The sequence below is a fragment of the Saccopteryx bilineata genome, chromosome X, assembly GCF_036850765.1.
Source record: "Saccopteryx bilineata isolate mSacBil1 chromosome X, mSacBil1_pri_phased_curated, whole genome shotgun sequence".
Classification (NCBI taxonomy): domain Eukaryota; kingdom Metazoa; phylum Chordata; class Mammalia; order Chiroptera; family Emballonuridae; genus Saccopteryx; species Saccopteryx bilineata.
Window position 1 is genome coordinate 43,670,459 of NC_089502.1, and position 25,615 is coordinate 43,696,073.

A 25,615-nucleotide genomic window follows, 5' to 3' on the forward strand; every position below is an offset into this window, starting at 1 on the left:
TTCTATAATCTGAGGAAGAAAATAATCAGAAAGAAGTATTTTAGTTTTCTATTTTATTTAAGACATCAAGTGTTTTTATTATGATACTGTCCCTTTCCCAAGGCCACTTAGTTATTTATTTCTTATTCTTCCTTGAAAATCCTTGCAAAGTCCCTCAAAGATATATATATATATATATATTGCTGACTCACTGACCGGGGTTGGCAAGTAAAGTCAAATATTCAGCTTACTTGACTAAAACTTCATGCTCATTCTAACAAGCATTTATTAAGGACTTACTATAATGGTTCTCAGGTTTTAGTACGCTCAAGAATCACTTGGGGAGTTGGTGAAAAATGCAGATTTTTTAGCCCTACCTGCAGAGAAAGTGGAGTCAGTGCCATATAGAATGTACATTATTATTTAGACTACCTTTTAATCTGTCTCATTCTAGACTGTGTATTCCATTTAGTAAACTGAAAAGAATGTTGCAATGTATGACTAAAAGAACTTTCCACTTTGCCTCAGGTAGCCTGTACTTTCTGCTTTATTCAAAATTTTAATTAGCTGTACTTGTAGATGATTATTAGCATTATATTGCCATTTGAGAATTCAAAAGGGTTGGTTCAATGATGTTAGTAAAAGTTCACACAAACTTTCTAATTAAAATAATGGTACTGTACAAGCCTATTGTGGAATTTTAGGAAATACTACATTAAAAATCAAAACTACCTATAATTCTACCAACCAGACATCAGTCTTTTAAATAATGTCTACAGTTATATTTGGACTAAGAATTCAGGATCTTGAAAAATCTTGAAGTTTAGACTTGAATGACTAACCTGAATAAAGACTGTAGAATTAGGCTTATTGTTAGTGATTTAGGCATAAATATAATAGAAATCTTTTCTATACTTCTGCTCATATTTTTAAACAGTATTTTATAAAATTAATTCGCAGGAAACATAACTTTAGTGTTCTTATTAAATGGCTCACTAAAATTTTTGAATTATGCCTAGAACAAGAATGCAAAAGGAATTCTGAAATGTGGACTGGTATAATCACCTGTCAAAAATCAATCTGCATGCAGATAGTATTTTACAGACCTTCTGTGTTATTATTATTTCTTTACCATTATTTTTATTTTCTTCTTTAAATGGAAAACTGATTTTCATGATTATAGGAGATGTTAAGGATATGAAACAAATGTTAAAATGCCCCATACATCCAGCATAGAAGCATTATATCATAGTGGGTAAGAAAGAGTAAGGACTCCCAGATAACACGGCCTAGATTTGTTATCTGTCAATTACATCCTAGCTCTGTGACTTTGGGCACATCATTTCAACTCTCAACACCTCATTTTCCTTATCTATGAAGTGGGAGTAATAACAGTGCAATCTCAGAGGGTTGTTACAAGGACTAAGTAGCTTAATATACGTAAAAGCTTAGAACAGCGCCTGACACATACTAAGCACTCAACATATGTTAGTTATTATTGGTTCTTAAATTTTTTTAATTTTTATGGGCATGACTATCACTTCTAATAACTATGTTGAATAAGTTAATAATAAAGTTCACTACAGTGGAAACTCATGAAATTGGAAAAGGTGAAATGAGATGTGATAAAACAATCTTCTCTCATAGAATGGTCTGATAGTCTGCTATGGAAATGAATAATTGACACAAACTAAACAGACACTCCTGTTTATATTTTTAAAGTCCTAGTTGATTATGTGTCCATTAAATATTTACTTGACATTAAAAGCAAAATGTTTGAAAGATTTTCTACTTTTCAAAGGGGAAGAAAGGGGAAAATGGATCCAAATATCAGATGCAATGATATAATTAGTATTTTGAGTTGATATTGTACAGTGAGACTTTTAAAAAACAAATATAGCAGCAATTATTTCATCATTTCAGCATCACCTACCTTATAAAATTGTTGTGCTGCCATTTTATACAATGTGTGTGAAAGAGTTTGCTAAATTATGAAAAGCTATGTAAAAATATCTATCACTGTTATCTGGCACGTAGTGCCAGCACCCTCAGATACTTGATGATGCGGCTTCTGAAAGCTCAATGGTAGGCTGGTGAGAGGGGAACAAACTGAAACCAGAATAGCTAACCTGCAAGAAAGGTATTCTGAAGTCCCAAATATAATATCTGACCTAGCAGTCAGAACTGCTATTGATGCATCCTCATGTGCTAGGCAGGGCCATGGTCAGGAGGAGTTCTGGGATGTGAGCAGTGTTGCAGGGCAGGAAGGTTGAATAGTTGAGGTTACAGAGAGGCCCACTTAGGGTGAACTAGGATCCTGGTCCATAGGTAAGGGTATAGGAGGCATGGTCTAGTTCTTGAGAATTGTGAGTGAGTTAGTAGAAAAATGAAAGTTTAGAACAGGGCAGGGCTCACAGTCACAGCTCGGAAAGAGAAAATGAACCAGGCACTGCATCAGAGGTTTTGTCATGTCACCTGGGTAGCCACAGTACAAGTTATAAAGAAAACCTGCGCTTCAGTGAGTACACTGGATACTGGATTTAAGGAAAGCAGATTAATTTTAAATCCTCATGCTAGGAAGGAGCTCTGGCCTGGTTCTCACTTGGTGAAAGACAAGGCAGCGTGGGCAGTGGAAAGCTATACCTGTAGGCTAAATGTCTTCTATAACTGGAGCTGACATGTAGTCAGCAGTTGATGAATACTGAATGAAGCATGATTAAATTCATATGAATGTTATATTTCAAAGTAGTCACTTTGGAAGGGTATACACTGATGTAAATTATGCCATCAATGCTCAAAATATTTTGGAATTGCTTTCGTATATATCACCGAGAAAATAGACATCATTACGGTACCACTTATTTTGATAGCACATCAGATTTGTATCCTACTAATTTCTAGGTATATCTAGATACCACATCCACTTTCAAAAAGAAAATTTGTTACTATGAGGATATTCAAAAGAATGTGCTACAGGCTTCAAGGAAATTCTAAAAGAATAGTTTCCAAAGTAATTTGAGCAATAATAAGAACCTTAGAATAAGTGGATAGATAGCCTTCCAAAGTGACTGTTCTGAAGAAAATGCTACTCCTTGGGACATGTATATTTGAGTGTATGTGTTAAATCATTCACAATAGTTTATAGTAACACTCTATATATCTGAAGCATATTATGAATTGGTTTTCTTAAACTCCAAGCCATGCTGACATAAAATAATATAAATTCATACTAAGCTAAATTGGAGTAAAGATTATCATAATATAATTTATACTTTAACAAATTTAATTACATTAAATCAACTGTAATAATAATTTGTAAATACAAACTAATAAATCATGACAAGTTTGTTGATACTATATTTTGAGAAACAGAAGAATCACCAATACTTTGTGAATAACTAATTAAATTATTCAAAGTATCAAGACAAAAAGAATAATGTAAATTTTTGAAAAAAATATTCTAAATTTAATGAAAATGAAGATTTGATTAGCTTTTTCAGAAGTCTTACAAATTACAGTTTACTAAAATTCAATAAAATATATTAAAATTCATATGACGCAAACAGATAACACTGAAAAAACTAAAGTGAGAGGCCTTTTTATGAACTATGCAGTATTGTTTATTTGTAGGGCTATATATTATTTGTAAATTTCAAATACATTGAGTTCATCTTCAGCCTGGAAATCAATGTATTTCAGGATAAAACCCAAACCTAACTTTCTGCTCTTCCCTCCTATAATTCTTCTACATGTAATCTGCATTCTGTTAAAAAAGCTAAACTGCTTTTTAAATATATCTTATACTCTTCTGCCCTTGTACCTTAGAATGTAGTCTTCTTTTTGCCTAGACTAATCAGTAAGTATAATGTAGAGATAAAAAAAGTATTCTAGAGCCACAATACTTACACTTGAATCTGGCATTGCCACTTAAATAAACCAAGAATAAGCATAAACTAAGAAAAATTTAAGTAGGAGTTTCATTAAAAACAAAATATATTGCTAAACCTTTTTATTTATTTATATATTTGAGATTTGATTACTTAGAAAATAAACCTAGGACCTTGTTTTATTTTTCTCTCTCTGTCCTTTGCTAAGCCAATTCCAATGGCAGCGTATTCCAGACAGAGCCTTTGGGTTTTCTACATCAATCTGAGCCCTTATGGCCTTCATAGATAGAGGTGTGATTGGAGGACCGCTCTTGGAACTAGCCACAATGAGCTAAAGAGATGGACACTTCAAAACAGTCTCATTATCAAAATATCGGAGCCAGTTAGGGATTAAACAAGCTCAACTAGGGTAACTCCAGACCCATGGTGCTGAAGCAATATAAATAACCTGGTTGTGAGGGTTGGAATCATGCATTCTATTTTATTTGCCTCCATTCACAGTGTCAATAGGGATAGCTCTTTGATGTAAACTAGTTGGATAGAAGTATATGTTAAATTAATGAAAAATGTGATTTTTAGACTACTCATAAAGAAGTGGTATTTTATTAATTGAACTATATGTAGTAAGTGAAATCCAAATAATAATCACCAAGTAGTATCCTTTGAGAACTTGTTTAATAGGTAAAGTCATACCCCTTTATAAAGTACTATTTATAGCTGAGTGATTTCAAAGTAGTCAAAATCTACTTACTCTCTTAAATAAATTTGACATTTCTTTTGCAAGATTTTTTTACATAATGCCTCATTTAGCATTACTTCTATTAAAATTCAGAAGTAAACATCATCTTTTCCTATATCTGAATTAAATTATAATATACTGGTAAATTGTTTCCCTTTTTACATTTTTTTGATAACTATACACATCAAAAATTATATGCCCATTAAAAATAATTCATTTTGACAAAACCAAGAAAGATTTCTTTTTTTTTTTTTTTTGGACTCTAATTTTCACTGAAATTCAATGTACCAAGTCATGAAGAATTATAGGGACTTAACAGAATTTTGTTACAAACTGAAAATATAATTAATGGAAGATGATTTTTTGTATGCCTGAAACCTGTATAATTTTGTTAACCACTGTCACCCCAATATTAAATAAATAAATAAGTAAAATGAAAGTACCTGGAATTTTTCATAAACATAAAGGTTAAGAAATGAGCATTTTTATTTAATATTTCCTCTGCCTATTTATTCTTTATTTTAGCCAATTTTTTTTTTTTTTTTTCATTTTTCTGAAGCTGGAAACAGGGAGAGACAGTCAGACAGACTCCCGCATGCGCCCGACCGGGATCCACCCGGCACGCCCACCATGGGCCACGCTCTGCCCACCAGGGGGTGATGCTCTGCCCATCCTGGGCGTCGCCATGTTGGGACCAGAGCCACTCTAGCACCTGGGGCAGAGGCCACAGAGCCATCCCCAGCGCCCAGGCCATCTTTGCTCCAATGGAGCCTTGGCTGCGGGAGGGGACGAGAGAGACAGAGAGGAAAGCGCGGCGGAGGGGTGGAGAAGCAAATGGGCGCTTCTCCTGTGTGCCCTGGCCGGGAATCGAACCCGGGTCCTCCGCACGCTAGGCCGACGCTCTACCGCTGAGCCAACCGGCCAGGGCCTATTTTAGCCAAATTTAACATAGTTGTGAATAATTTTTCCTGTTTCTCTGTCTCATTCTCATATTCTCATACTCCACCTCTATCTAAAAGGGAGTTGAGACAAAATTTTCCTTCAGTACTTTGAACATTTCCCCCCAAGTCAAGAGGCCTGTTTTCTTCATTTCTTTAGGAAATAGTCTCTGTTCTGAATCCTTTTCACAATAGGAAACTTGTAGGACAAACGAATCTTACTTCTCTGGTCAAATTTGCTTCCCTCACCTCACTTAAATTTTATTTTTTGATATAGTTTGTCACCTGATGATGGGGACGTACTTTCCCAATTAGCCCTTGATGAGTAGCGAATTTGGTGGGTACAAGTTGTCTTTATACGCTGTGCTCCAGTACCCGAGTGGGGACTACTTCTCACTCCTCAGGGGTCCCAACGGTCGTCCGTTGGAACCCTCAGGCCGCGGCGTTCTCGCACACGGGGCATTGTCCAAGTAGCAAGTGGCACAGACCAATTTTTACAGTCTGAACAGCGTTATACCCCCTAAAAAATATATCCCAACCAAAGCGTCCTGGTCCAGGATAAATCATGCTTATACGTGTAAAATTAAATCCAGTGGCTGCTGCCAGGGGCGGATTCAACCGCGGAGGCACGAGGCGTGCGCCCTGGGCCTGTACTTCTGAAGGGCCCCGCAAAGCCCTAACTTGACACTTCCTTTCTAACGGAAGGGGCCCAATATTTTATTCTGCATCCGGGGCCTCAACCGACGTTAATCCGCCTCAGGCCTGCGCCCACTTGGAGCACCTAGATCTACCAAAAGGGAAACGTAATTTTCACTCTCAAACTCGCGTGGCGACGGTTAGTGTGTGAGAGTGGAGTGAAAGGCGTTGGGAAACCTGCATTTGTTCATTTTCCTTTCTGACATTTGATCAGTATCCATCCCCTATTTGGTAAAACTACCCCCTCTCTAACCCCCATCCTAACACACTGAATTTTGTTAGAGCGTCTCGCTTTGAGTGTCTCAGGTAGGGGACTTTAGGGTCTGTTCTATCTGTGGCTTGTGGCGTGCTTTGTTTTTTTTTCCCCTCAGCGTTGTGAGTATCTAGAGTTCTCCCTACTTTCTCTGATAGCCAGGGTCTCCGAAGACCCCATCTGTCCCTCACGAAAGGGGTCGGTTCCTCACCTCAGGCAGTTTTCGGGTCGCTGGCTAGGCTCGAATAACAGACGCCCGCTGCGTCCCTCTATTGCCTGGGTAACAACTTTGTTTCTCCCCGCCCACTCGCCACCTCCGGATTCCCGCTTAACTTTCGTAGCCAATCAGGGAGGAGTGTCCCTTGTACGATACCCGGAGCAGCCAATCGGAGCGCGTGCCAAGGTAAGGTCAAAGGCTGCCCCTTCCACTTAGCGAGGTGAACCAGCTCACCTCTGCCTTGGACAGCGTCACTGCAGCGGACACCTGTCCACTTTGGAGGACGCTTCTCCTCGGCCCCGGTGGGTCCCAAACGGCCTTTTTGGCTGCTACCCAATTACTTTGGGGACCTCAGTGATCGACCGCCGCGCTAGCCATACGTAAATTTGTGGGGTTTTCGTCCGTCCCGTTATCCGCAGGCTCGCTTTTCCCTGACGTGAATTAAGCTTTTCCCTGACTTGGATTCCAGATCGGACAACTCCGGAGCAGCGGGAGCCGAACGGTAGGCTCGGTGATCCCGGGGTTAGGAGGTTTGGTTGCCGCTCGACACGCACTTCCCACGCCCCTACCTGGCCGGCAGGTAGGAAACCAGGAGTGTGGTGCCCGCGGATCTCAGCGTTCCTGTGCGTAGAGTGGGATCGCACTTTTTCCCTCTGATGTGGGCAGGTACCGGTATTCGGGGTTCGGAGTCGCAGCATCCCCTACGGTCACCACGTAGGTTCAGTTAGGCTCCAGCTAGAACTCCCGTGACTCCCGTTCCCGGACACGTCGTGGGGCCCTATGCCCCGCTTTTCCCGACCTAGGATGGAGAAAGGCAGGTGCGCCGCCAGTTTGCCAGCGGTTGGCAGTCTGAGTGTCTTCACTTCAGTTAGAGATGCAGTTGTGACCCCAGGTTCCCATTGATACTGTGGTTTGGTGTTTTAAAGGGGGCGGGGAGGGGAGGGAGATGGCTCAGTAAATTTTTGGAGTATCCAGAACTGATTAGCTGTGTTCGTTGGTGGGACCATGCATTCATTATTTTGAGTACTGTAAGCAAGGAAAGAGAGAGAATGGTTTTAACAGATCGTTTCTTTTCGTTATCCAGGGTTTGGAATTCCATAATGAATTAAGTAAACAACTTTCCTTCTTTCTGCTATCATATTTTTCTAACTTTCATCCCATCTGGTAAAGGAGATAGTGAAGCTTGAGTAATTTGTCTATACTTGTTTCCATGTTAAACAAACAAACAAACAAACAAGGGAGGTAGAGTATTTATTTGTTAAAGTTAAAAGTTATTGGCTTTTTGACCAAATACTTGTACCATAATACCCTTATTCCTTCTTTTTTGTTTGTTTGTTTGTTTCTTGCCACTTATTTCTATATATGATCAGAGTTAAAGTGTCTTCAGTTTTGTTCCACTGGATATTTATGAAGCTTAAGTTATATATATATATATATATATATATATATATATATATATATATATATATGGCTATCTCCTTCTTGCTTGCTTTGTTGTTTCTTTTCTGCCTCGTTTTGCATTATTTTAAGTCCTTAATGCCTAATTCATGCTTTTCAGACCTTTTGACTGTGACTCGCAATTAAGAAATAAATTTTATATTGTGATCCAGTACATAATACAGATATAACTGATAACTGTTTTGCAGAAAAAGAAATGTTTCCTACACACTTTCCATTAATATATTTTAAAAATGTAGATCACAGCCCACTAATAAATTGTCGTTCATAGTATGAAAAACCTTTGGTTTTCAAACTTATGTGTTTAGCAATCACTTAGGACATTTATTAAAAATGTAGATTTCCTTGGCTCACTCCAGGATCTGGTTCTGTGGGTCTGTGGTGGTTCATTTAGCAGACAGAAAGGACTTGGTACAGTACCAGATGCACAAATATTCAATAAATAGTAATTTTCCTCTTGGGAAATAAATGCTTTTTTATTTTTAGGGATATAATCACCTCTTCAAGGTTTGTCCTGCCCCTGACAAGGTGGAATCTAATGCTAAGCACTGTATTCTTCAGGGTTGAGGAAGTAGGAAGGTAGGGGATAGGTCAGGGGTCAGGAACTTTTTTGGCTGAGAGAGCCATGAATGCCACATATTTTAAAATATAATTCCATGAGAGCCATACAATGACCTGTGTACGTTATGCATTATCCAATAAAAATTTGGTGTTGTCCCGGAGGACAGCTGTGATTGGCTCCAGCCACCTGCAACCATGAACATGAGTGGTAGGAAATGAATGGACTGTAATACATGAGAATGTTTTATATTTTTAACGTTATTATGTTTTATTAAAGATTTGTCTGTGAGCCAGATGCAGCCATCAAAAGAGCCACAGCTGGCTCATGAGCCATAGGTTCCCTGGGATAGGTCCTGGATCTGAGATAAATCTTCAAGCATTTGACTTCCTTGGAGAATTTCATATATACTGACATTTAGGGCTTGAGGAACACAAAGATTAAAGAGGTTCACTAAGACAGAACTCACCTGATTGAGTCTAATATTCTTGTCTATTTTGCTTTAATGGGAAGTCAGATCTAGGGGCAGAAATTAAAACAGAAATTGGGCTTCCCTGTCTTGCCTATCCCAGAAGCAGAGGCTAAAGATTTTCTGGCTTTTGACTGCTAGGTTAGCTTTAGAGTAATGAAACTTAAGAGATCTAAAAGATTAAAGAGTATGCCTAAAAGTGTCTGTGGGTTATAGCTATGAAGAAAGGATATAGTTCAGCTAATTGTTTTATAATGTATAGATAAACTGTTTTAAAACACTAGTCAAATTATTTATTAAACCAGCATTAAAGAAATTAAAGGTGAAAAATTTCCCTCAATTCAGCCACCAAAATATAAGTGATATTTCTATTCCCCTCCAGTTTTATTATCCGTACCCACATTTCTACATCATCTTTATTTTTGTTTATACAATTATTTGTTTCTTTTAGTTGATACTGTTCTGAGAATTTTTCTATGTTCATAGTCTCCATATTTATTACTATTATTTTTAAAGATTTTACTTATTCATTTTAGAGAGGGGAGAGAAAGAGAGAGAAGGTGAGGGAGGAGCAGGGAAGCATCAACCCCCATATGTGCCTTGACCAGGCAAGCCCAGGGTTTTGAACCGGTGACCTCAGTGTTCCAGATTGATACTTTATCCACTGCGCGCCACCACAGGTCAGGCTCAATATTTTTTATTATTAATAGCAGCCTAACATTTCATAGAGTTAGGTGACCATACTTTATTTAGTCTAATTTTTTTAAAGTAAGAGTATAGGAGATACAGAGACAGACTCCCACATGTGCTCCAGCCGGGATCCACCTTGCAACCCCCATCTGGGGCTGATGCTCTGCCCATCTTAGGCCATGCTCGTAGCCAAGCTATTTTTAGTGCCTAAGGCAGAGAGTTGAGGGAACCATTCTCAGCACCTGGGGCCAATATGCTTGAATCAATTGAGCCATAGCTGCAGGAGAAGAGAGAAAGAGACAAAGGGAGGGAGTGGGGGAGAAGCAGATGGTTACTTCTCCTGTGTTCCCTGACTGGGAATCGAACTCAGGACTTCCACATGCTGAGTCAACGCTCTACCACTGAGCCAACTGGCCAGGGTTATTCAGCCTTAATAAATGAACAATGGATTTACTTACAGTTATTCCATGCTATCATTAACACTGTAAAGTCTTGGCTATTTAAAATAATTTCTATAACTTTTACCTTCCATGAAACTCAAGAGTAATCCTAGCCCTAGCTGATGGTGTAGAGCAGGGGTCCCCAAACTTTTTACACAGGGGGCCAGTTCACTGTCCCTCAGACTGTTGGAGGGCCGGACTATAAAAAAACTATGAACAAATCCCTATGCACACTGCACATATCTTATTTTAAAATAAAAAAACAAAACGGGAACAAATACAATATTTAAAATAAAGAACAAGTAAATTTAAATCAATAAACTGACCAGTATTTCAATGGGAACTATGCTCCTCTCACTGACCACCAATGAAAGAGGTGCCCCTTCCAGAAGTGTGGCGGGGGCCGGATAAATGGCCTCAGGGGGCTGCATGCGGCCCGAGGGCCGTAGTTTGGGGACCCCTGGTGTAGAGCACGGTCCTTGGAGCACTGGGGTTGTGGGCTTGAGCTCTTGTCAGGACACATATGAAAAGCATTCAGTGGAACAGGGAGTTGATGTTCTCTCTCTCTTTCTCTCTCTTTTCCTCCTTCTCTCTCTAAAAAAAATAAAAAGCAGGGAAGTCCTAACAGAAAGGGTAAGGATATGGACATGAACTATGAGATTTTTGCCCCCGTTGAACGTGTGAATTTGCCTGTGTAGGTTTCTATGTGCTGGAGCAGCAGTGATCAACCACAATTTTCATTATAAACACGAGATTAGGTTGAATGTATTTTTTAACTAATAGGTATAAACATTTTCAAAATGATTTCCTTTAAAAAATATGACTCATAGGAGATTCAAGCAGATTTAAGTGCCACAATAACAAGCTGATTAGCTTTCTTTATAAATACTTTTTCCAAAGATTATATGAGTGGGTATTCATTTGTAATTAAATTTTTTTTTTTTTTGCATTCGTCTCCTCTCACAACGACATCAAAATTACAACTAAATTACAGGAAACCTATAATTCAGAACCACCTGAAATCTGGCAAAATAAAAGTCCTATGACTTAGAATTAAAGAAGAAGCCATATCTAGACTGGTAGGAGGGGTGGAGAACTGAACGGGCTGGTCCCACATCTATGTGTGGTGGATAAAAATCGGGAGGTATATCCTGGCTGCAGAGGTCTCCCCTGAGGGATGAGCGCCCTAACTCAATACCAGGCCCCTTGTCCCAGGGTTTCAGTACCAGAAAGAGACATCCCCATAACTTCTGGCTGTAAAAATCAGTGGGAATAAGGCTGAGGGAGATAGAGGCTGCTGGAGCGTCAAGCAGTTCCTCTTAAAGGGCACACTCATGGATTTATTTGGACTCACTCCCTCTGAGTTGCAACACTGGAGCAGCAGCTTGAAAGGCACCAGAGACGTACTGGGAGGAACTGAATTGTCTGGCATAATCACAAGCTCTGAGAGGACAGCTTTCTGCCAGACAGAAGTGCTGACAGAGGCCATTCATTTTCCTTTGATTAACCTTCCTCTCACAGAGCTGGCAGCCAGGCACAACTTCTGAGTCTCCATCAACCTGGCTCACACTGTTTGCCCTGCTCCGATGATTCCCTAAGGCCCCACCCCACCCAACTTTCAAGCCACCCTAGCTGTTTCCAGTGGCTTTTCCATACTAATGCTTGAGATTTCCCCAAAAACCTCTCAAATAAGCAGTATCTGGCCTCAATATGCCCCATACTTCTCGCTAAGTGGCCTCAGGCCCGGCACTGGTGGCAGCCAGCCTTGGTTCTCAGCTTGGCTTCACCTGGGTACCTCGAAGCCGAGCACAACTAGTAGCTGTCTGCAGATCTCTTTGTAACTCATGCCAGGTAGACCTGGGTAGAGCATGAGGGATGGCTGATCTTGGCTTGCACCTCCCAGGAGGCCCCAGAGCCAGTGTACCCAGTGGACATCTTCAAACCTGTCAAAACATTACCGCCCAACCAGCTCTACAAGTGACACACTTGAGGGATGGACTTAGTGGGCACCAGAGCCTGACTGAAGTGTCCTGGTTTGTAGGGTGGGTGCCTGCACAGCTGATCCTCTATGGTGGTCAGAAGTTGGTGGCCAAAGACAGTCCTTCCAACTGATTAGCCTGGGAATAAATCCCTTTCATTGATATGCCAACATTAGTCAAGCTCAAGTATACCAGAAGGGTGTACACAGCCCACGTGGCAGGGGTGGGGGGTGCACCTCAAATGCCCAAATTGGGTGATCAGGGAGGCTTGCCACTGGACCCTACATATCACCTACTACATTAGGTCACTTTACCAAGCTTGGGAGACTATAGTAGCTTTACCTAATACATGGAAACACAATGTATTGGTTTCACAATGTATTGGCAACACAGGATGGCTGCCAAAATGAAGAGACAAAGAAACATGTCCCAAATGAAAGAATGAAACAAAACTCCAGAAAAATAACAAAATGGAGATAAGCAATCTACTAGTTGCAGAGTTCAAAACACCTATTATGAGGATGTTCAGTGAACTTAGTGAGAACCTCAACAGCATAAAAAAGAAACAGTTATAAATGAAGGATACACTGCCTGACCAGGCAGTGGTGCAGTGGATAGAATGTTGGACTGGGACACAGAGGCCCCAGATTTGAAACCCCGAGGTCGCAGCTTGAGCATGGGCTCATATGACTTGACTGCAGGCTCACCAGCTTGAGTGCAGGATAGCTGGCTTGAGCGTGGGATCACTGGCTTGAGCTTAAAGGTCGCTGACTTGAAGCCCAAGGCTCCAGCCCCGCAGTCAACGCACATATGAGAATGCAATCAATGAACAACTAAGGAGCTGCAATGAAGAATTGATGCTTTTCATCTCTCTCCCTTCCTGTCTGTCTGTCCCTATCTATCCCTTTCTCTGACTCTCTCTCTGTCTCTGTAAAAAAAACAAACAAAAAAAAACACAAACAAACAAACAAAAAGAAAGAAATGAAGGATATACTAGTTCAAATGAAGAGTAATTTACAGGGAATCAACAGTACAGTAGAGGAAGCCAAGAATCAAATTAGTGATTTAGAATAAAAGGAAGCAAAAAATGTGTGTGTGTGTGTGTATATATATATATATATATATATATATATATATATATATATGGATGGTATAAGGAACCTCTGGGACAACTTCAAGTGTACCAAGATTCACATCATGGGAGTGTCAGAAGGTGATGAGAGAAGGCAAGAAATTGAAAACCTATTTGAAAAAAATAATGACAGAAAACTTCCCTAACTTAGTGAAGGAAATAGACATATAAGCCCAGGAAGTATACAGAGAGTCCCAAACAAGATGAACCCAAAGAGGCCCATACAAGATATACTATAATTAAAATGCCAAAGTTTGAAGATAAAAAAGAGAATCTTAAAAGTAGCAAGAGAAAAGCAGTTTGTTACCTACAAGGGAGTTCCCATATGACTATCAGCTGGAGGTATAGACAAGAAATATTCAAAGCAATGAAAACAAAGAACGTAAAAGCATGATTATTCTGCCCAGCAAAGCTATCATTTAGAATCAAAGGACAGATACAGAGCTTCCCAGACAAGGAAAAGCTAGAGGATTTCATCATCACTAAACCAATATTACAAGAAATGTTAAAGGATCTTCTTTAAGAAAAAGAAAAAAAGAGACAGACCAGGTGGTGGCGCAGTGGATAGAGAATCGGACTGGGACATGGAGGACCCAGGTTCAAAACCCCAAGGTTGCCAGCTTGAGCATAGGTTCATCTGGTTTGAACAAATCTCACCAGCTTGAGCCCAAGGTCGCTGGCTTGAGCAAGGGGTTACTCGATCTGCTGTAGCCGCCCGGTCAAGGCAATCAATGAACAACTAAGAGGCCTCAATGAAAAATTGATGCTCTTCACTTCTCATCTCTTCCTTCCTGTCTATCCCTCTCTCTGACTCTGTCTGTGAAAAATAAAAGAAAAAAGATAAAAAATGAACAATAAAATGACAATAAATATATATCTAGCAATAATTGAATAAAAAAATAGAATAAACAAGGAAGCAGAACAGAAACAGACTCATGGATACAGAGAACGTTTTGATAGTTGCCAGATAGGCAGGGTTTGGAGGGGATGGGTGAAATAGGTAAAGGGACTAAGAAGTACAGATTGGTTATTACAGAATAGTTATGGAATAGTTATGGGGATGTAAAATAAACCTAGGAAATATAGTCAAGAATATTCTAATAACTATGTGTGGTGTCAAATGGATGTGAGATTTATAGAAATAATCACTAAGTTATGTAATGTCTAATCACTGGGGTGTACACCTGAAACTAATAGAATAATGTGTGTCAACTGTAATTGAAAAATAAAAATGATTTTAAAATGAAAAATAAATAACTTATATCCATAAATTTTTTAAATAAAGATGACAATTAATTTGACTGGGAGAATATAAACTATAATCAGCTTATGTTAGCACATCTCCTGTTTCAAAGCCCACACATTATCTTATTTCATAACATTTAAACCATCCCTCTTTTCAATATTATAGACATTCATGTTATTGCAAATATCAGGATTTCCTTCATTTTCATGACTAAATAAGAGTCCAGTGTGTATGTGTGTATCTCCTGTCCTCTGCGGATAGACATTTCGGTTGTTTCATGTCTCGGCAGTGAGTAATGCTGCCATGAATATGGGATACAGATTTTGGGATAGTGATATCATATCTCTCAGATAAATATCCAGAAGTGGGATTGCTGGATTATATGGATTTTTTCCATTTTTGTAGTACTCTACTGATTTGCGTTGATACCAAACAATGCACAAGAGCTTGGTTTTCTCCACATTGTTGGCAATATTTGCTATTTCTTGTCTTTTGGATAATAGCAATTTTAACAGGCCTGAGATGAAATCTCACTGTGGTTATGATTTGCATTTTCCTGATGATTAGTGATGTTGAGAACTTTTTCATGTACCTGTTGGCCTTCTGTATATCGTCTTTGGAAGTTTCTATTCAGGTCCTCCGTCCATTTTTAAATTTTATTATTATTATTATTATTATTATTATTATTGCTACTGAGTTTCTTATATATTTTGGATATTAACACATTATCAGATATTTGGTTTGCAAATATTTTTCCCATTTTGTATGTTGCCTTTTTATTTTGTTGATGGTTTCCTTTGATATGCAGAAGTGTTTTTAGTTTGGTATAATCCTACTGGTTTATTTTTTATTTTATTGCTTTACTTTTGGTGTCATATCCTAAAAATTGTTCCCCCGAGCAATGTCTTGCATGCCATATATGCTTGTATAAAACTTTTATGAATACTATGTTTCAGAATTCTACAGATTTTTGTTTGTTCTACTTCTCTAACATTTTGGAGAAAATTCTTCTAAGGATAAGTTTTCCTTCGAGGTTACTTTTTTGCATTTGAATGCTATTCTTCCCTTTTTTTTTTTGTATTTTTCTGAAGCTGGAAACGGGGAGAGACAGACAGACTCCCGCATGCGCCCGACGGGGATCCACCCGCACGCCCACCAGGGGCGATGCTCTGCCCCTCCGGGGCGTCGCTCTGCCTAGACCAGAGCCACTCTGGCACCTGGGGCAGAGACCAAGGAGCCATCCCCAGCGCCCAGGCCATCTTTGCTCCAATGGAGCCTTGGCTGCGGGAGGGGAAGAGAGAGACAGAGAGGAAGGAGGGGGTGAGGGTGGAGAAGCAAATGGGCGCCTCTCCTATGTGCCCTGGCCGGGAATCTAACCCGGGTCCCCTTACGCTCTACCGCTGAGCCAACCGGCCAGGGCTCCTTTTTTTTTTTTTTTTTTTTTTTTTTTTTTAAGTAATTCTCTCTAGTGTTTTCCTCTCTTCTCTTTCTCCTTCCTCCTCCACATAACCAGTGGTGAGATTAAAATAATTTAACAACCAGTTTTTTGCCCTAATGACTGTTTTAAGTATAAAAAAACCCAATAGAACAAATGATAGTTTATTACTTAATACATTTAGTACTTAAATAAGAACAATAAAAGAGGTACACAAAACTAGATTATAAGAAAGAGTTTTAAAACATTAATGAAAAAATATTAAACAATACCTGACCAAAAACAATAAAACTGTTATTTAAGGTATTTCTATATTGTTTCTTGATTGGTATCCTCACTTGCAATATTTTCCCTCTATGGACGGAATGGACATTATTACTACAGGTGCTTAGAATACACTGTTGTGCAGATGAAAGTTAAAAAAGAGTGAGGAATGTCAATTTGTGATTTTCACATTGGGCGGCTGCCCAGCTGCCTACTTTAGAGAGAACCCTGATGACAAGTGACAATTTAACAACCAGTTGGCTGAACTTAACAAAAAAATAGGTATTGGTTCTGCTGAACAGTGCAAACCAGCTGAATCCCACCACTGCACATAACCCTTTTCTCCACCTTTCTGCTCTCTTGGGTGCTTCTGCCACCTTTCCACACCATCATGCCTTCTCTTTGCATCTCTCTGCACTCCACACCCACACTGTCATGAATCTCCCTCTACTCTGGCACACACATCATCCTTTCTTGGGTACTTCTCAGTTCCTCCAAGGTTCGCCCTCTTTTTTATTCCATTTTACATTTTTATGAGAAATGTATGAGGATTCTCATTTCTCCATATTCTTGCTAACACTTGTTATTTTCTGTTATTTTTTATTTAGATTTTAAAATTATTTTATTTTCAATTACAGTTGACATTCAATATTATATTAGATTCAGGTGTACAGCATTGTAGCATAGACATTTATATAACTTACAAAATGATCTCCCAATAAGCCTGATACCCACCTTCACCTTTCACAGTTATTATAATATTATTGTTTATATTCCCTATGTTGTATTTTTACATCCTAATGACTATTTTGTAACTGCCAATTTGTACTGCTTCATCTTTTCAACTTTTTCACCCAGTCTCCCAACCACTCTCCCATTTGTTTGTTTGTTTGTTTGTTTTGTTTGTTCTTCTTTTCCAAGTGAGAGGAGGGGAGATAGAGAGACAGGCTCTCACGTTTGCCCTGCCCGGGGCCCATGCAAAAACCTCCATCTGGGGCTGATGCTCTGCCTGTCTGGGGCTATGCTTGCAACTGAGCTATTTTTATTACTTGAAGCAGTGGCTCCAGGGAGCCATCCTCAGCGCCTGGGCTGATGCGCTCAAACCAACTGAGCCATGGCTGCAGCAGAGGAAGAGAGAGAAGAGAGAGAGAGACAGACAGAGAGAAGTGGAAGGGGTGGTAAAGCAGATAGTTGCTTCTCCTGTGTGCCCTGAATGGAAATCAAACCCAGGACATCCACATGCTAGGCTGATGCTCTACCACTGAGCAAACTGGCCAGGGCCTCCAACCCTCTCCCATTTAGTAACCAACAGTTTGTTCTGTGTATCTGTGAGATTCTCCCTCTCTTGCATCCTTCTACCCACCCTTCCCTTTGGTCCCACCCCTAGTCTTTCCTTTTCCAATTTTTGTAACTCTAAAGCCCTTCACTGAAAATGAGAACTGTTTTATGGCTATTTACAGTGTTTTGCAATATCATACTTCTAATGTTTAGAAAGTTGGTTTTATTTTGGGACTTTTTTCCCCTTAAAATAAGTTTCTGACCTTATGGCTTCGACATGTTATAGTATGAAGGGGGGAGAACGGCACTTAAAGTGAAAAGTAATCAGTGAATTTTACTGCTTAAGATGTTTGACATGAACTCAAACTAACATGCCATTTTCAGTAGCCCTGTATTTTATTTCCGCATAAAATAAAATGCACATTAGAAGTTTGATCCCTTCCAATTTCCTTAAAAATGGCTGTGCTAATTTCACCTCTTTCTGTCAATATGTCTCTGGGGCTCAAACATTTAGAATAAAACATTAGTAATTCAGTTTTAATTTCCAAAGCTGGCATTCATAACTGTCAGTGCAAATAAAGAACTATTGTACTTCAAGGCTAATGCTTTTCTATTTTATTCTTTAATGACATTTCTGGAAGGCTTTCTTCATGGAACAAGGGGTTTGTTCAATGAATTTGTACCTTTCCTTAGCCTTTCTGCCTCTTTCTTTAGTTGGATAATTAATGATATATTAAAGAGCCATATGTGTTCTCAGAAGTTATTTATCAGAATGATTTTATAACATGACTAATCACATTGCATGAATTTTCAGGCCAGATCAGTTAGTCATGATGTTCCTAAGGAAATGAAGTAAATTGATGGTTGTCAAGTAACTGGGCAGTTTAGGGAGACTGTTGCCTCTAAGGAAGAATATGCTTCCAAAAAGGTAAGAAAAATGTTAATAAATTATATAGCTGAGATTCTATGATAATCACCTCTTGACAGTCATTTCTCAAAGTAATGGAGTATATTATCATGAGTGGTCACCCCCAAATCACTTATACTTGTGAGACAGAAGCTTCTAAACATTTATGTTGAAATGCCTTAGAATAGGTATACTGGCTTAAACTTACCTTTTTTCTGCTTTTTAAGATGCAGATTCATTTTCCTAATAATGTGTTACTTAAGCAAATATTAAAATGGAAGTATTGTGTCTAGTTCCTTCACTTAACTAGTTGCTGGACCTTAGGAATGTTATTTAGTATCTCAGAACCTCAGTTTCTTTAACTATAGAATGGAGTTGTTGTTTTTTTGTTTTGTTTTTTGTTTGTTTGTTTGTTTTTTTAGGTGAGAAGAGAGGAGATAGTGAAGCAGATTACTGCATGCACCCCGACTGGGATCCACCCAGCAACCCCTATCTGGGGCCGATGCTTGAGTTCGAAGCTTAGTGCCTGGAGCTGATGTGCTCCAACGAAGCTATCTCAGTGCCCAGGGCCATGCTTGAACCAATTGAACCACTGGCTGTGGGAGAAGAAGAGGGAAAGAAGGGCAGGGAGAGAAGCAGATGGACACTTCTCCTGTGTTCCCTGATCAGGATGGAACCAGGGACGTCATATACTGGGCCAACACTCTATTCACTGAGCCACCAGCAGGGTCCAAAAACCTTTTTGGATTTGAGGGTGAATAAGGGGTTTCAGATTCAGTAAGTTTTATCTTTTATCTTTTCCCCCTTTATATTATGTAAGGGATTCAAGAATTTAAGTGGTAGCCCTAGCATGTGGCTCAGTGGATAGAGCATAGACCTGGTATATGAATGTCTCAGGTTCTGGTCGGGGCACATAAGAGAAATGACCGTATGCTTCTCCCCCCTCCCCTTGCTCCCCTCTACCCATCCTGCAGCAAGTGGTTCGACTGGTTTGAGTATGGCCCCGGGTGCTGAGGATAGCTCCGTTAGAGCAAATTAGCCTCAGGCACTAAAAATAGCTCAGTATTTGAGCATCAGTCTAAGACAGGGCTGCTCAGTGGATCCTGGTGGAGGCATATGCAGGAGTCTGCCTCACTATCTCCCCTTCTACCCCTTCCAAATAAAAAGAATTTAAGTGGTAAAGTGGTGTGTCTTGAAATGACTTACCATTTTAAGTCAAATTTCCTACTACCTAGAACACTACTCAGGTTAATAAATGACAATATGTAGTAAAGAGATAAGATCATTTATTTGCATGCTGATAAATGAGATAAATATGTAGTAGGCTTTTTTAAATTATAATTTTGAATACATTTTATGTTCACTCTCTGGGCCAAGTAAGAGAGTGCTCCATAAGGATCCTTAATTTGTTGATCTTCCACTGATAGCAAGGAGAACACTGACTTTATATTTTGGAAAGATCTCATATAGTGCCTTACATTAAATAAAATTAGACAAAGTAATATATATATATATATATATATATAATATCGAGGACCTTATGTAAACTTATTTAAAATATTTTAGGCCTGACCTGTGGTGGTGCAGTGAATAAAGCAACCACCTAGAATGCTGAGGTTCTTGTTGGAAACCCCAAGCTTGCCCCGTCAAGGTACATATGGGAGTTGATGCTTCCCACTCTTCTCCCTCCTCTCTCTCTCTCTCTCTCTCTCTCTCTCTCTCTCTTCTCTCAAATAAATAAATAAAATATTTAAAATATATTTTACTTACTCAACTGAACTGCAAGAATCTTAGAGGTAAGGAAACTGAAGCTCCAATGTATTTAAGTTACTATCACAGTCTAATCACCAAAAGGAAAATGATGAAGCGACATTAATGGCAGTGGCACTCATTAAATTGTTTACTTTCTATCCAGATGTTTAATTCTGTAAGCCCTATTTAGATTGGACTGCCAGGGAGGGAACGCCTATCTTCCCATTTCCAAGAGCCTTTCAGTGAGCTCTGATGATTTCTTTGGGTGTAGTGGGTTTTCTGCGAAAGCCCTTTACCATGTAGTATTGCTTTCTTTGAACATATGTGCTTACATGAAGGCATCCAAGATAGAACTGTAAATTGAGGCCAACATAAAAAGCTGTAGTTTTGTCAACTTTAAGCTCTTATAGTCAAGCAGAGTGGATAAGGAAAGATCACTTTGAAGAGAAATACAGGTTGGCTGGGGGAACTCAACAATAACAGGTGAATATTCCTACCCATAGCCACACATAGGGTGTATAGATTTGTTTTTCATTTTTAGTAAAGCAGTGCTATTCTGCATAAGATTAAATTGTGTTGAGGTTAAAAAGGATGAGGAAAACTGATTAAATCAGGCTTTGTTAGAAAAACATGGATTTGTCCCTATGTTAAAACAGAGAATTTAAGAGAAAGTCATACAAATCAATATAATTAGAATATGGAGTTTTAAAGGATGGGGAAACTAAAGTAAATTACATTAATCCAAATATGCTGGAAAAGATAAAAGAGATATACAACATGAAAAATTAAAATGACACAATAAAATGGAAGAATCCTATTGTATCAGTAATCACTATAAATGTGAAGAAATTGCCTGACCAGGCAGTGGCGCAGTGGATAGAGCGTCAGACTGGGATGCGGAAGGACCCAGGTTTGAGACCCCGAGGTCACCAGCTTGAGCACAGGCTCATCTGGCTTAAGTAAAAAGCTCATCAGCTTGGACTCAAGGTCACTTGCTCGAGCAAGGGGTTACTCGGCCTGCTGAAGGCCCGCGGTCAAGGCACATATGAGAAAACAATCAATGAACAACTAAGGTGTCGCCACAAAAAACTGATGATTGATGCTTCTCATCTCTCTCCGCTCCTGTCTGTCTGTCCCTAGCTATCCCTCTCTTTTACTCTCTCTCTCTGTCCCTGTAAAAAAAAAGTGAAGAAATTAAACTCATTAAAAGAATCTTGATGATTGAATTTAAAAATGTTCAGCTTTTCTATTTAAAAAATAATACATAAAATAACACAATGAGATTGAAAACAAAGGATGGAAAACAATACACAAGGCAGATACCAACCAAAAGAAAAATTCTAAAACAACATCAATGTCAAACAAAATATAATTTTAGGCAATTTAGTAATAAACAGACATTTTATACTAATAAAAGGTAGGAAATCTGCTAAGAGACTGTCAACCGTGAATTTATACCCCTAACAACATAGTCTTGAAATATATAAATCCAAAAACAATAAGATTGTAAAGAGAAAGTGCCGATGCCTGGTAATATTAAACTTCTCTGTCAGAAATTGCTAAGCAAAATAGATTTTTAAAAAGCATAAAGGCCCTGGCTAGCTGGCTCAGTGGTAGAGCGTCGGCCTGGCGTGCAGGAGTCCCAGGTTCGATTCCCGGCCAGGGCACACAGGAGAAGCACCCATCTGCTTCTCTACCCCTCCCCCTCTCCTTCCTCTCTGTCTCTCTCTTCCCCTCCCGCAGCCGAGGCTCCATTGGAGCAAAGATGGCCCGGGCGCTGGGGATGGCCCCATAGCCTCTGCCTCAGGCGTTAGAGTGGCTCTGGTCGCGACAGAGCATGCCCCGGATGGGCAGAGCATCGCCCACTGGTGGGCGTGCCGGGTGGATCCCGGTCGGGCGCATGCGGAAGTCTGACTGCCTCCCTGTCTCCAGCTTCAGAAAAAAAAAAAAAAGCATAAGGATATGAAAGATTTAAGATATAAATGAGGTGGAAGGGAGAGGATCTTTATTTTCAAATTGTTAGTGATAAAAGTGCGGTTTTTGTCCAAAAGTGATTTTCTCAAATTTCTAAGGCAGAAAAAATTTAAAGGTTCATGCTATACTTAAGGAATTTCTTAAGTTATTTCCAAAAGAGTAGAAAGTCCACGCATGCAAAGGCACAGGAAAAAAAAATTCCACCTTTTGATGGCTCCCAGAATATTTTCCTTTGGCCTGCAATATGATATTGACAATTCCTAAATCTGAAAGTGTTCATTTCTATTAGAGTATCAATCCATAGTTTGACAACAATAAGCTTTTCTGCCAACATGTATAATATTATATAAATATATAATAAAATTATAATACTGTATATAACTATATATTACATAACTTATGTACAAATATTACTATTGTTATCATTTATAACAGCAATCTCAGGAGAGTGGTTCCCTGGGGAATGTAAGACTAAATATAGCAAGTACTCTTATTCTGCTCAGAATGTCTCCCTTTCTGTGCTTTCAAGGACTGAGTTATAACTCTTGAAATAACCATTTGGAGCTTACATGTTCAAAGTTTTAAGATCTGTATATGACTTAACAATAAGCATGTCATAACTAACACATTCAGATAAATATTGTCCTTCCGAGTTGCCCTTAGGAAGGGTATAAGGTGTTCACTTATACTCACGACACTGACTCCACTATACTGTATTTCAATTTTTGAGAGGTCCAGTTTTTGTATTTTAACATCTCTAAAATTGAAATGAGTCATAATTGTTGATGGGGTCTTCTAATCCCTTTTGGCCAGGTGACAATTGTCACATCATTGTTGTTCCTGAACATGTAATATCACTATCACAATGTCTAGAATTAAAATTTGTGTAATGGGTGGCTTGGGTGAAAATCTCTGAAACAAGAAGGGGTCCTTTTAACTCATAGAAACCAATGATTGAGGGGAGAGAATGGAGGAGATAGTGAGTCAGATTTAGTTATTGATTATGCTGAAGAGGGAGACAAAAGGAGGCTAGTCTACACATTTGCAAAGCTGGCTTGAAAGATAGTGAAAACGGCTTTTAGTTTCTTTATGACTTCTTTAAAGAAATAGTGCATCAACAATGCTCCTGGTGCACAGAAAATGTCAAGGAATTTGACCTGAAAATTGGATTTGGAATATTTTTTCTTAATGTATGCATGTTTGATTAAAATATACACTGAAAAGAGCTCTTTTGAAAAGTATAAAAAATTTAGATGATAGGAAGGAATTGTGACAGGTTGGGCTTTTTTTTTCTTTTCTTACTGGTGCATGAAAGTAATGGGGCTCTTAAATTGAAGACATATTTTTGAAACTGATTTCTTAGAATTGCCTTTCAGAACTATTATATAAAAAATGATCTGTAGTTACATCCCATTGAATAAATCTTGATTAGGATAGAATCATAAATACACAGTGATTTTCCTTTAACATTTTAAAGGTATTATTCCATCATCTTTTAACATTTATTATTGCTAAATGAAGAGCCTGCTATAATTCTGGTTATTACTCCTTATTAGGTAAATACGTTTTTTTCTCTCTGGTAACATTCAGATTTTTCCCCTATACTTAACATTCTAGGGTTTCAGTATATTGTGTACAAAAGATATGAGTGTGTATATGGTAGAGAGGAGGGGTTGCCTTTATGCACTGTTGGCTTTTTAAATACTGTATAAGGACTCATTTTTCTTCAGTTCTATCAACCTCTTTCAGTAACTCTTTGAATATTGTCTCTGCCATTCTATTTTTTCCTTCTGAAATTCATTCTAGATATATATTGAAACTTTTTTTTTCTTCTTCTTATCTCTTAATTTCTCTCTTCTTTCCTATCACTTTATCTGTCTCGTCTTCTGGCAGATTTCTTCTATTCTCTTTTACTGATTTTTTTTTTCTCTTCAAGTGTGTCTAGTCTACTATTTAAATTTATCTCTTGAGCCTTTTTATTTCTAATACTGATATCCATTTCTTGGATTTCTTCTTGGTTGTTTTTCACATTCACTTGTTTGCTTTATGGGTTTTTTTTCTTTTCTGAGCTCTTTGAATGTATTAAACAAATTTTAATGTGCCATTAATATTGTTCTATTATCTCTAACCCCATAGATAAGATTTCTCTCATTTTTTGGAGGTCTTTAAACTACTTACTTAGATGTTTTGTAATTCTTGTTTATGCGTTCATCTTCTTTGACCATGTATAATCTAAGAAGCAGGCAAACTGCTTGGGTCCTGAAGGTTTCACGAGCTCCAAATCAGTTTTTATGTTAGCATCTTAGCCTGAAGTTCCTACTCCACAAAGGTAAATTGACTTTTAGTCATCTACGCATATTTTCTGTACAAGCTCAGGGTTCCTGCATGTTTCCATTGTTTTTTCCATTCTTCTGTAGATGTTTCCCAGACTTAAGCATTTCAACTGATTGAGGAACTTGTGGCCTTACCCTGTGGACTCAACTCATACCCACAACCCAGCAGATTTTGATCTATTAAGATATATATCTCATTTAAGTCACCCCCTTGGATGAAATAGTTTCAACTTCTACTGATCAGTATAAATTCCCTCTCTTTCTAGCACCTGAAAAATTATCTTCTTTCTCAAAAAAAACCAAAAAAAACAAAAACAACTCTGCTTTGTATTTTTCTTAAGTGTGTTTAAACTGATATTTCTAGGAGTTTGGAGAAAGAGAGAGTGATTCCAGCATGGCTTGATCCACCATCTTGGAGGTTTCATTGAGATACCTAAAGTATTTTTTTTCTTTCATTCCCTCTTTTACCCACATTTAAGGTTTGGAGTCATAAATAGGCTTAATTTGGGAGGAACTAGTACCCCTACAAGTGGGTTCACTTTTGGCTTTGCAAAGGGAACAACCACCATTTCAGCTACGGGTATACTTTCTCTACACCTGTTATAGGAGCGTTTCATTCTGGGATTTCATCCCAATCAGTTACAAGTACATCTTCTAATGGCCTGTTCTCATTCAGTACAGAGTTTCAGCTACACAGACTACAGGTTTCAGCTTTGGAACACCAGTTCAACACCTGTCCCAGTAAGAACTAGATTTTCCTTAGAGTACAACTAAAACACTGATTTTTTTGGTGCCTACAGAACTAATCATCTCTCAAAGACAAACTTTCAATTTAGAGTATGGAAAGGGTAAAGACATGATCTAGTATTTCTAAGTCAACTATTTGAAAATATGACACTCATTTCCAATACAGGGGGTCCTCGAGTTACATACAACACAGTTCCTATTGTACAACAGTGATGTAACTTGAATTTTTTTTTTGTATTTTTT

At 38.6% G+C, this 25,615-nt stretch overlaps 1 protein-coding gene across 2 annotated transcripts in view; it reads left to right on the top strand.

Annotated features, from left to right (window-relative positions):
* The first annotated feature begins 6,965 nt into the window (after positions 1-6,965).
* NUP62CL (nucleoporin 62 C-terminal like) overlaps positions 6,966-25,615 on the top strand; it is a 70,024-nt gene continuing 51,374 nt past the window's right edge. For both annotated transcript variants that reach the window (XM_066249644.1, XM_066249645.1), the window contains exon 1: positions 6,966-7,211. The gene's annotated coding sequence lies outside the window, so the exon portion shown is untranslated. The remainder of the gene's footprint in view (positions 7,212-25,615) is intronic.